This window comes from Cydia splendana, chromosome 12 (assembly GCF_910591565.1).
Source record: "Cydia splendana chromosome 12, ilCydSple1.2, whole genome shotgun sequence".
NCBI lineage: Eukaryota > Metazoa > Arthropoda > Insecta > Lepidoptera > Tortricidae > Cydia > Cydia splendana.
In genome coordinates this window covers 15,659,296-15,671,429 of record NC_085971.1, presented here as the reverse complement: position 1 = coordinate 15,671,429, position 12,134 = coordinate 15,659,296, and the positions used below count along the sequence as shown (strand labels likewise).

The 12,134-nt window shown below is 33.8% G+C and overlaps 1 protein-coding gene across 2 annotated transcripts in view; it reads right to left on the bottom strand.

The window, feature by feature from the left end:
• LOC134795692 (odorant receptor 4-like) overlaps nucleotides 1-12,134 on the bottom strand; it is a 48,467-nt gene that overhangs the window by 6,976 nt on the left and 29,357 nt on the right. The window lies entirely within an intron of this gene.

Sequence of the window (12,134 nt, the reverse complement as noted above, 5' to 3'; positions counted from 1 at the left end):
CAAAACGTCCTATGTTTCGTGCAATAAAGTGAAAATAAAGAAATAAATAATAAAAAAACAATCTAATTATGTTTAAATCAGATTATTTAATTCAGAATACTTAGAAACTACAAGCACCAAAACATTTAGCCACAGATTGGAGGTTAGGCCGGCAACAGCTTTGATTCAATACACATAAATGTTTCTCACAGTAGGAACCATGATTTTATCATTCGCCGCTGTGATTAGCTGGTGAAGGTATCACGGCAAGCTCGCTGACACCAGTAGAAGGACATTCCCACATATTTACATTTAAACGGACTGCCGCTCCTTTCGTGACAACATATTCTTCAGCATACCGCGTCTTCTGTCATGTCTCCATAAACTCAAACGTCTTTTTTTATGATGATAGTGTAAAATTTGGATATCTGCGTATAAAATCAGCTCTTGCAGTTTTGTTTCAGACAATATTTCTTCTCGTGTCACCTGTGGAGAATAGGCGTCAAAGGATTTTTTCTTCATAGCGTTGTCGAATTTCATAGTTCTCATGTTCTGCATATAATAATGTAATTTACTTATTTGTTTGTTTTCTTCCTATATAGGTTAATATTTGGTTGATGACTATATTGCGATTTGACTTTTTGTCATAATCTACATAAAATAGAATCAGAATTTGAAAGCAGAACGTCACACCGTCATAACACCGTCATTTACAATGTCATTTACTACTTCTGGCTGAAATTATATAGAGTGGTAATAACTAGGGCTCCCGGTATCCGTGTTACACGCCGAAACGAATACCCGTGTTCTTAAGACCGGCGGTGCTAAGAACACGGTTTACACGGAACCGCCGGGATCCGGATACGTATCCAAGAACCGTTCCCAAGAAACGTTTCTCAGATACGTATCTCCGTTTACACGGGTACTTAACCCTTTACCGCATGGTTTTTTTATTCTCCCCGAATTAAATATATGTAATAAAACACTGTTAATGTAACATAAAAAAAATTGTGAAAAAAATCTATATTCGACCCAATTAAAAATAATAGTAAATAACAATTTGTTCCAAATTTGGTACTTTATGTATTAGTGGCTAACCGGAGCCCGATTATTAAACTGGTCAAATTTGGAACTGTATGCAATATATGTATGAAAATGTAAGTTTAAAAAAAATCACTTACATTTTCAAAAACTATTTATTATTTTTATACTTATTTTTGGTAAGGTTTAGGCTATGGTAGCGGTGGTGTGGTGGCGGAACGTATGCTTGTTTGTCATTGACGTAGTAAAATAATTTGATCGTTATTGGTTATCTGTAGCTACCAGCTGTCACCGGTTATCTACAGATTTTTAACAATGCGGCTAACATACCCAACTTAATAGAAACAAAATAAAGAAGTAGCTTGCCTGGGTGCATAAGGTTCCATATTTGGCAAACTGATAAAAAAATCACTAATGCATAATGTTCCATATTAGTCCAATCCTTCTAGCTTGTAACGCATAGTGTTCCATTTCAGGAACAAACTTTCACAACATCATACATAGTAATTTAAATATAAATGCTTACATGTTTTACCGTAAAATCTCGCGGCATATATTTTTCTAATACTCAACGCTGGAAATTTATTTATTGCACTAAATATAACAACGAAAAGCTAATTACAAAAGTAGTCAGTCACACTTGCAAGTAAAATTGCCGGACGTCGGTGGAGATGATAACGTCATATGGACCACACACTAGTTAGAAGCTGTATCGAGTACAGAAAACGTTCAGTAGTATTCATAGTTTCTACCTCTTACAAGTTCAGTAAAACAGATGACGCTAATACCAGTCTACGAGGATAATTTCATTACGTTCCAAATTTGGACCCATATGCGGTAAAGGGTTAAGACCGGCCCGAACGGATCCGAAACAGTTTGAGCTAATCAATGCTCTAGCTCTGGGTATGCAAGGTCTAGTATTGAATGTTGACTTCAGATGAACTCGTTTAGCGTACGAATTTTTTTTTAATTATTTATAACAGTTTTAACACATGTGTTAATATAACATATTTAACCAACTACAGGGTAATTTTTGGACCGTATGCCATATTATGCGAGGTGATTAGGTAGGCCATACTGAACAACTTTTTGTATGGGGCCAACTCCGAAATCACAAAATTTTTTTTGGCCGTTTCATACATTTTGGTCGAGTGGATGTCGACGTTTTCTATGGGAAGGCCAAATTTTTTTTGGGATTTCGAGGTTGGTCCCATAGAAAAAGTTGTTCAGTATGACCTACCTAATCACCTCGCACAATATGGCTAACGGTCCAAAAATGACTCTGTATATGAATGGAAGTAGGTGTCCCTATTCTATATAGTCTACTATTTTTAATTTTGAACTTACTCGTCCCTAGTTTAGCACCTTAATTAGGGTTCCGTACCCAAAGGGTAAAACGGGACCCTATTACTAAGACTCCGCTATCCGTCCGTCCGTCCGTCCGTCCGTCCGTCCGTCTGTCACCAGGCTGTATCTCGTGATCTGTGATAGCTAGACAGCTGAAATTTTCACAGATGATGTTTTTCCGTTGCCGCTATAACAACAAATACTAAAAACAGAATAAAATAAAGACTTAAGTGGGGCTCTGGGACTTAAGTACTTGGATGGGTGACCGTTTTTATAGATAATGGTACAGAACCCTTCGTGTGCGAGTCGGACTCGCACTTGGCCAATTTTTTTTTACTATTATTGCTTTTAAGTTAATTTCATTACATATTACATTTCAATCAAAGAAACATTTTATATATAATGGTTTTGATAATGGTGTAAGTTATATAGTTTCGCGAAGAATAGGTATGCAGACAAATACTACCTACTACTACTTTGTGGTTATTTGTTATTTTTATCAATTACCTAACTGTTAACTAACCTACCAACGAAGCAAAAAAAGTACAGCGGCATTTGAAACGCAGGATTTCACGCGAGAACCTTAAAAACCTATGCTACCTTGGTTACCTTGCAATTATATTGCTAAATACATTAAGATAGATCTCAAAATTGGTAATCATTCATGTTGACTTTCACACTAGTGCTCAGGTAATAAATGTCGGCCGGTGGTGTTCCATTCATTAGAACTTTAGAACGTGTTGTTTTCCAATACCCTTTTGTCTGATATCGCCGAAAACAAGTAGCGTCAGAACTGCCATAGCTAATTATAAGCTTTATGTCGGTGTAATAAGGAGAACCTGTCTACACATATATGAAATTGTAACAAATGCAGCGGCTAAAATTAAAGAAGCAAATGTATCGAAGCAAATGAACACGAAATAAATATGACTTTTAAGATATTGTGTTTAGGTAAGTAGGTATGACTCCAGTTCGCCACTTAGTCGGCCAATTCGTAAAATACAGTCTTTCCAAGTTACTTTAATTTAAAATGGTTTTGTTGTTTTGTTGCTAAAATTGTAAATAATATTTATTAGTACAGTCTTAAAGTTCATTTTATATGATAATAAGATAATGAATTTAAGAAAAGTCTTACGTTTCATAAATTCATACTAAATTATATTAAAAGTTGTAAATACATTACTTATTGGCAGACACACATGATTACAGTGTAAACTCTTTATAACGTCACTCGATTTAACGACAAACTCCTTAAAATGTCGAAATTCCTTGACTTTGGTTGGTTTACCTTGTTTTCTATACAGTAATACACTCTATATAGCGTCACGCTCACTCTATTTAACGACAACAATACGGCATAATACATCATTAAGAAATACTTTCTAAGTTGCCGAAATTGATATAAACTGCAGCTGTGTACGTTTTTTTGTTTGCTGTTTTGTTGTTTTATTATCTAGCACGTGTTTACTTCGACTGACGTACCGGAGATTCTAAGAAAATTTGTCTTTTGTTTTTGTATGATCAACTTGCACATGTTTACCTCGGGCACTAGACTTTTGACAAGATATTACACGTTATAAATTAATAGGCGTTGTTATTTGTATGAAATGAATGTTCTTCTTGTGCAAAATGTGTCCTAAGTATATTATAAACAGATACATTAGAATATTTAGAATAGTAAGATGACCTTTTTATTTCACTCCATTTAACAACCACTCTCTATACTCTATACTTAACGTCGAAAAATCCGCAGTCCCTTCAGTGTCGTTATATAGAGTTTACACTGTATTTATTAATTTTTACGTGGTTTACTATAATGATACTAAGATGTCTGGCTTACGTAACTTAAAAAATAATTAGATTAAAAATATACATTTCTTATTGACAGAATATATTCGTAAAAACTCACACATACAATATACAGAATACAAATTATTAAAAATATAAGAACTGTTTAAAAATATGCAATTGGTAAGAATATTGTATACTTACCTACCACCACCTACCAGATCATGCATGGCCAGATATTAACGTAAAGTCTTTATACTCTTTATTGCTTTTATTTTTTTAAGCACTTTAAATTTATTGCTATCAAGTTATATTAATAAACCATAAAGTATTAGTATTTGAAGTCTTATATAAAATACTATTTTGATAACTAGCATAGGTATACCTATTGTATTTCTAATTTTCTACTCGTATTTGCCACATTGCAAGCAAAAACTATCTCAAAAAGGGTTCTGTAAACCGTTTATTGAATTTCGACTCTATGAACCACGGAATAAGGTTAAATATGACGGAAACTCGTCATGAATCTTTTGTCTACTAATCTGACACTTAAGTACGCCGCGCCGGTTCGTTCCTTCGCTACTCGTCAAGGACGTGTCCGGAGCCACGGGTAAATAAGATCCGTTTCTTCGAATACCCGTTTATCCGTGGAGACGGATCTTAATTACACGTTTCTTAATTACACGTGCGGAACGGGCCAGAAAACCGTGTACGTGTTATTCGGAAACGGGTATTCGAAACGTGTAAACGAAACACGGACTCGACCGCGAGCCCTAGTAATAACAGACACATATTTTTTTGTAGGTAAGTATATTATATTGTATACAGGGTGTTTGGTACATCGTTTGCTAAATTAAAACGGCTTATTATTAACCGGGCAACTAAAATATTAAACAGGAACTTTCATTGGGCATATAATAATATAATTTTGACGACCGGTCTGGCCTAGTGGGTAGTGACCCTGCCTATGAAGCCGATGGTCCCGGGTCCCGGGTTCGAATCCTGGTAAGGGCATTTATTTGTATGATGATACAGATATTTGTTCCTGAGTCATGGTTGTTTTCTCTATGTATTTAAGTATTTATATATTATACATATCGTTGTCTGAGTACCCACAACACAAGCCTTCTTGAGCTTACCGTGGGGCTTAGTCAATTTGTGTAAGAATGTCCCTATAATATTTATTATTTATTATTTATTTGGCTGTGCATTAATATTTTAGCGCCAAAAAAAATATATTAGCCTCAAATCATATTATTAAAAAAACTGGCAGCAAAATCAAGCCACCCAAAAAAAATATAGGGAACTTAAAGTGATAGGTTGGCGACTAAAATAATAAATTGGCAACTAATATTGTAAAGCGATCATAAAATTTAGTTGTCATCTAGTTGTTCACACCTAAGTAATCAACTATAGTCATAACTGAGCATGTCGTTTCAGCGAAGTAGTACTTTAACAAGAAAGCAGTTAAATTTAATGAATATTGATCACTTTTTACACAAAACACCTCAAATTAATTTACCAATACGTAATGGGGTGGATTTCAAAATCCTGCGAAAACTTATGGTTCGGTCTTTATAAAAAAAACTAGTAGGTTATGCGAGTTGCAACTTTTTTATATGTTTTTAAGAACTATTATCTTCATGTTCCTTCAATTACCATCTCCAATAACTTAATAGTTTTTTTTATATAAAATGTTTTATGTGTCTAAAATCATCACCGTCTACCGGAAAAATCTGAACCTTATTGTTTGCAGTGAAAATTATAGCATACCTATCGTACGATTGCGATTTTTCTTTTACTTATATCTTTTCCATGTTGTTGTTTAACACATGAAAAAATATGCAATAATTCCTTCAGCGAGAAAGTACATTTAAAAATATTTAAAATTTTGTCACGAATATTCGTCAACACCGTCATGGTAATGTCAATGTGAGCTTATCTCCGTGTATGAACAACGAAATACCGCTAAAGGTCCTTGCCCTATTTTTCACTTTAATATAGAATGCCAAAAATGATTTCACTATAAAGTCACATCATTGAATCGTGAGAAATATTACGAACAAATTTGTAAAACGTAGTTTGTCACAACAGAGTATTTAAACAAGCAACATATATTAAGTTTTAAGCGACCATAGGCTACGGTACTGGCTCACTATCGTAATGGCCTTATGTTTTTTGATAATATTATATTAACTGATGTATATAATTACAGCAATTAATAATTATACCATTGGGTAGTCACCGGACCCAATACCTAACATTTTGTAACTTATGACATGCATTACAAGTAGGGGTCTTGCAACTTATAAAACACTGATTATATATTAATGTTTAGCTATTAAACAATATATATATGGATTTAAATCATTATAGCTATTTTTAAAGTTAATTTATAAAACAACAAAAATACAAACTTATGCACTGAATCAAATTATCAAAAAAAAGGTAATATATCATAAAAATTAAGCTCACTGGTAAGCCAGTAATTTTATAATATGATATAAATACCAAGTTATGCAGTAGATAAAAGAAGATGCGGGTTTAAACTGAGAATAAGAGTACAATATTGTTAATATGATTTAACATTAAAAAAACCCAAAAAAATAAATGAATACATAAATTGCCTATTTCGGAATATAAATTATTTAAAATTAATACTTGTTATATATTTATTTATATGAATAAAATGTATTTTTTATAATTTTCTAAAAATAATTTATGTAGCTAGTCTTATGTTCAAAAACATGTTATTTGTAATGTTTATTAAAGTTCTAAAGCCTTACAATTAAAAAAAGTTTTTGTTTTTTTAATACATATATAAATTAGTTCCCAAATCGTCATTACCGTACATGCAGTGTCATTACCGTCTATAAAAGAGTCATTACCATACCATGATTGTCATCACCATCTTGCGTTTTTATTTTCCGAAAGCGATAACTTCAAATATAAGCCACAAATGATTGTATAAATACCATAAATATCCTCAATATACAGCCCCCTATTACTTTACCCAGCTAGAATCGTGTTAAATTAAACATTTAAAAAAAATATTTTTTGTATGGTGAAATTTTTGGTGATGAAATCCACCCAATGGTCAGTATAGTTGAAATCTCTTATCATGAAACGCCTAATGGCCATTATACCATTAGATCTTTAAATTTTTAATTACTAATTTCAATAGTGACCACTGTGTTCTGCTAGAGTCAACAGATAGGTGCGACGACGAGCAAAGCGAGGAGGAGCGTGTTAGGTTGACCGTGTAATGACCAAACAAAATATTTTAAAAGAACTTCATTTTTGAATTAATAGATTAGATAGCCGTTTTCTTTTTAAAATGTGATTCATAAATGGTCTGCAATATAATAATTCAGTTGCCAAATAAATACTTGGTACCTGCCTAAACATAATCAAAAGCTGTAACGGCATTAAAATACAACTCATATTGATTTATTTAAAGGCTCCGTTTTTGTTGCCAAACTATTAATTTTAGTACCCATTTCTATTTTTTTAAACTACCCAAATTCGATTAATTAGTTGACCGGTTAAATACGTGCCAATTAAAACGGCAGATAGGCTAAGTCATTTGCTATCTTCCCAGGCCTAAAAATTTTTAATTTTGCGCACGTTTTTTTTTTCAGCACTATTTTCGTATATTACAAATTTTTACTTGCGCAGTAGTAAAAAAAACCATGGACAATTTTTTTCTAGGCATGAGTAGATAACAAATGACTCAACCTATCTGCCGTTTTAATTTGCCAAACGATGTACCAAACACCCTGTATTTATAGTTAGTGATTTTTATTTTATTTCTAGTTTTAATTAAAATTGACTTTATTATAAAAAATAAATTAAAACAATAATTTTAAATTTAATTTGTAAGTAAATATACAGTACTGTAAAACGGGGTCAACAGAAATCGCGGGGTGAATAGAGAAATTTTGAACTTTTTCTTTCAAGTTGTTATATTTAAAAACGTGCATCTCTAATATTAGATTTTTCTGGAATGCGTATATAGTAGACTATTTATTCTCTACATTGATACTAAAAGAACTTAATCAAACTGCCTAAAAGTTAGATTTTTTTGACTCTAAAGTAAGGTCTCGCCGAGGTAAGAAATGAAGCCTGTCTGAAGTTCTGAACTTTGTTCTAGCGGTAAATGTTTTGACATTAACTAAGTAAAAGTTAGCTAACCTGGTAATACAGTATTTGTAGTACCTAAATAATAATAATATCACAAATTTTCTCTATAATTAAGCATTTTTTTTGCAAAAAAACGAATAACAAGCAATTTTACGTGATAACGGGGTCAGTGGATACGCATATGGGGTGAATAGTTACGCCATAGGGGGTGATTAGATACAACAAACCCTGGGGGTTAAAAGACACGAAAAAATAATTTTGTGTCAAATAGCTGTTTAACAGATATATATACCATTTGCCAATAGAGTATCAACATAATAATGACCAAATTCGATGCCTATGACAACTAAAACTTAATATTTCTATTCACCCCTTTCTTGTGTCTATCGACCCCGTTTTAAGGATATGGAGAAAACTGGTAGTTTTCTTTGATTTTCTCTGAATTGGGTAGGTAAAAATTTATTTTACGAATGCAAAATTGAAGCAATGCAAGACTCAAAAATGATATCAAAATTTTTACTTTTATCATTTGGATTATTGGCGTCTTTGTCTTGAAGTTGAAAATCGTGTCTTTTCACCCCGTTTTACGGTTATGGTGGTATTAACTACTCTATACAGGGTGGTACAAACCTCGATGTCCAAAATTTCTTTTTAGTTTCTTCACTACTTGGTCTATCAGATTACTTATTTGGGAACTTTCCACCTCGATTCCTTTGACCGGCGACTCTGTCAAATTATGACTATTGTCACTTTTTTTTACCTTTAAAAAAACTTAGGGACTAGCAGTTTCTAAAATAACCAAAAGTCCTTGAACTCGCTTTTTTTTTATTAGGTGTAAAATCTAAACTTGACCTGCTTGAACGTAAAACTTTGACTTTTTAACCGACTTCAATTTCATAGAAGGAGGAGGTTCTGTATTCGGTTGTGGTTATGTTTTTTTTTATGTCTTTTTTTTCCAACTCGCAGCCAAGTGAGGATGCTGATTTTTTTTAGCAACTGCGTCGTTTGTAAAGGATTATGTTACAAAAAGAAACATTCAAAAAAGTTCAATAGTTTCTTTAAATAAATTAATCGGTTCACCCCGGAATTTCTTAACAAACGTTAAAAGTTAAAAAAATCATAACTCGAAAACTACGAAAAATCGGCTAACATACATAGGGTATATTCTAATAGCCAGCTAATAGCCCACGGATAGGGGAGCAGAATAGGGGATATTACTGCAATGTTCTGCCGCCAGAGTGCAGTACTCTAGTAAATTCATAGACTAACTTATACATACTCTGTGCCTTAAACTGTTTTTTGACAAGTTTTCACAGACAATAAAATATGACATTGATGCATCAAGGCGGTTTGTTAACAAGGGCCTACCGGTAAACGCGAATATCGAAATTTAGTTATCTGCCTCTTTATCGCTCAAATATGCAAGAGTGATAGAGAGGCAGAAACTGAACTTTCGATTGTCGTGTTTCACGGTAGGTCATGTGATTGTCGTAGTGACGCATGATGTGTCATTGATGTTTGTTTACTGTATGTGCTAGTTGTGCCACCTACTCAGAGCTTTGCCTAATATTCCCTATTGAGGAATCTAAAAAAAATTTTGGACATCGTCGTTTAGACCACCCTGTTTAGTTTGAGTGTTGGATTGCAACTAAATCAGTACGACGCTGTCATTTTCTATTACGCCATTACGTCCGATTTTACCCGAAAAACGAAGTTCATTCTGAGTGTTAACGGACTGTAAGTATAGTTGGTCAAACCAATTTGTCATTAACCCGTGGAGCGCCCTAAACAGACACGTGTGCTGGTAACTAGTATAGGAGTTCCATACTACGGTAATTCTGGGGCGCTCCAGGGGTTAAATAAGAACAATAAAAACTACACTCATCCTTTTCTTTTGGGTGCTAGTACTAGTGTAAGACAAGGATAGTATGTTTATCTCTGTCTATGTTTGAAATGAGACAGTCCTTTGATCAAACTATATAACCTTTTTGTAGTTTCGCATTTGAAATAGAAAAAAAATCAGCGATGTCAAATCGGTGACATGATAGATTTTTATTGTCAGGCTAAAAGTACAATGTAATATTAATTTAATAATTCATCGTGTAACCTATATAGGAAAAAAGAAACAAATAAATTACATTAAATATATGCAGAACATGAGAACTAGAGTATGGATTACTCCATACGCAGAAGTGATTGATGGCTGAACATATTCTGAAATTCTCGGCAACGCTATGAAGAAAAAATCCTTTGACGCCTATTCTCCACAGGTGACACGAGAAGAAATATTGTCTGAAACAAAACTGCAAGAGCTGATTTTATACGCAGATATCCAAAATTTACACTATCGTCAGAAAAAAAGACGTTTGAGTTTATGGAGACATGACAGAAGACGCGGTATGCCGAAGAATATGTTGTCACGAAAGGATCGGCAGTCCGTTTAAATGTAAATATGTGGGAATGTCCTTCTACTGGTGTCAGCGAGCTTGCCGTGATACCTTCACCAGCTAATCACAGCGGCGAATGATAAAATCATGGTTCCTACTGTGCGAAACATTTATGTGTATTGAATCGAAGCTGTTGCCGGCCTAACTCCAATCTGTGGCTAACATGTTTTGGTGCTTGTAGTTTCTAAGTATTCTGAATGAAATAATCTGATTTAAACATAATTAGATTGTTTTTTTATTATTTATTTCTTTATTTTCACTTTATTGCACGAAACATAGGACGTTTTGCCAAATGGAATTCTCTACCAGTCAGGCGTAAGGCAAACAGAGATTGGTATTGGTATGTAGGATATAAAAGCGACCGTATGTCGAACAGCTTATCTGGTTGCTGGCAGTATACATTTTTCGTGCAGGTATATTATACTGTTAAATCGTACCTATGCTAAAAAACGTGACGTACTCAAAAAGTGACGTCCTCAGAAAGTGGCTTTCTCAGAAAATGACGTCCTCAGGAAGTGACGTACTCAGAAAGTGGCGTTCTCAGAAAGTGACGTACTCAGAAAGTGACGAACTCAGAAAGTGACGTCCTCAGAAAGTGACGTACTCAGAAAGTGGCGTTCTCAGAAAGTGACGTACTCAGAAAGTGACGAACTCAGAAAGTGACGTCCTCAGAAAGTGGCGTTCTCATAAATTGACGTACTCAGAAAGTGACGAACTCAGAATGTGACGTCCTCAGAATGTGACGTCCTAAGAGTGATATACTCCGCCTGAACCGAATAATACATATGAAAATAAAATTATGTGTTAACACTCACTCACTTGTATTCTTAATTGCTCACCAATATTTTACAGGGTGATTCATGAGACGTAAGCAGGACTAATCCTGCACACTCAGTACCTGATAATTGGTCGATCACCGTCGTATTTAGGTGAAACAACCACACTTTTTCCTATTTTTTAACTTTTTGGTGAGGGCAAATTTAATTCTCTATAATCATGGTCACCCTACAAGACCTAATTAATAAACATAAAACCTCTTTCACCGTAATGACAGCATTTTGATTACGAAGAAAATAAACTGTCAAACTTGAGTGAGATACGAGTTTTCAAAAGTAACCAGACCGTGATGATAGTGATGACTGATGACTTTCAATTTGACACAAAATATCGGTAGTTTAGTATTCGAATTGTAGGGTGTCCATGCATGTCGTAAATAAATTAATAACTTTCTTTTTTCAACACGACTAGAAAATTAACGTTAACCTCACTAATACTGATACGAAACAGTTGCTTATAAATTTACGTAATGCGCAGTGTTAGTCCTGCTCACGTCTCCTGAATCACCCTGTATAAGTCAGTCATTTTTAATATTCATCAAAAATGTAAAAT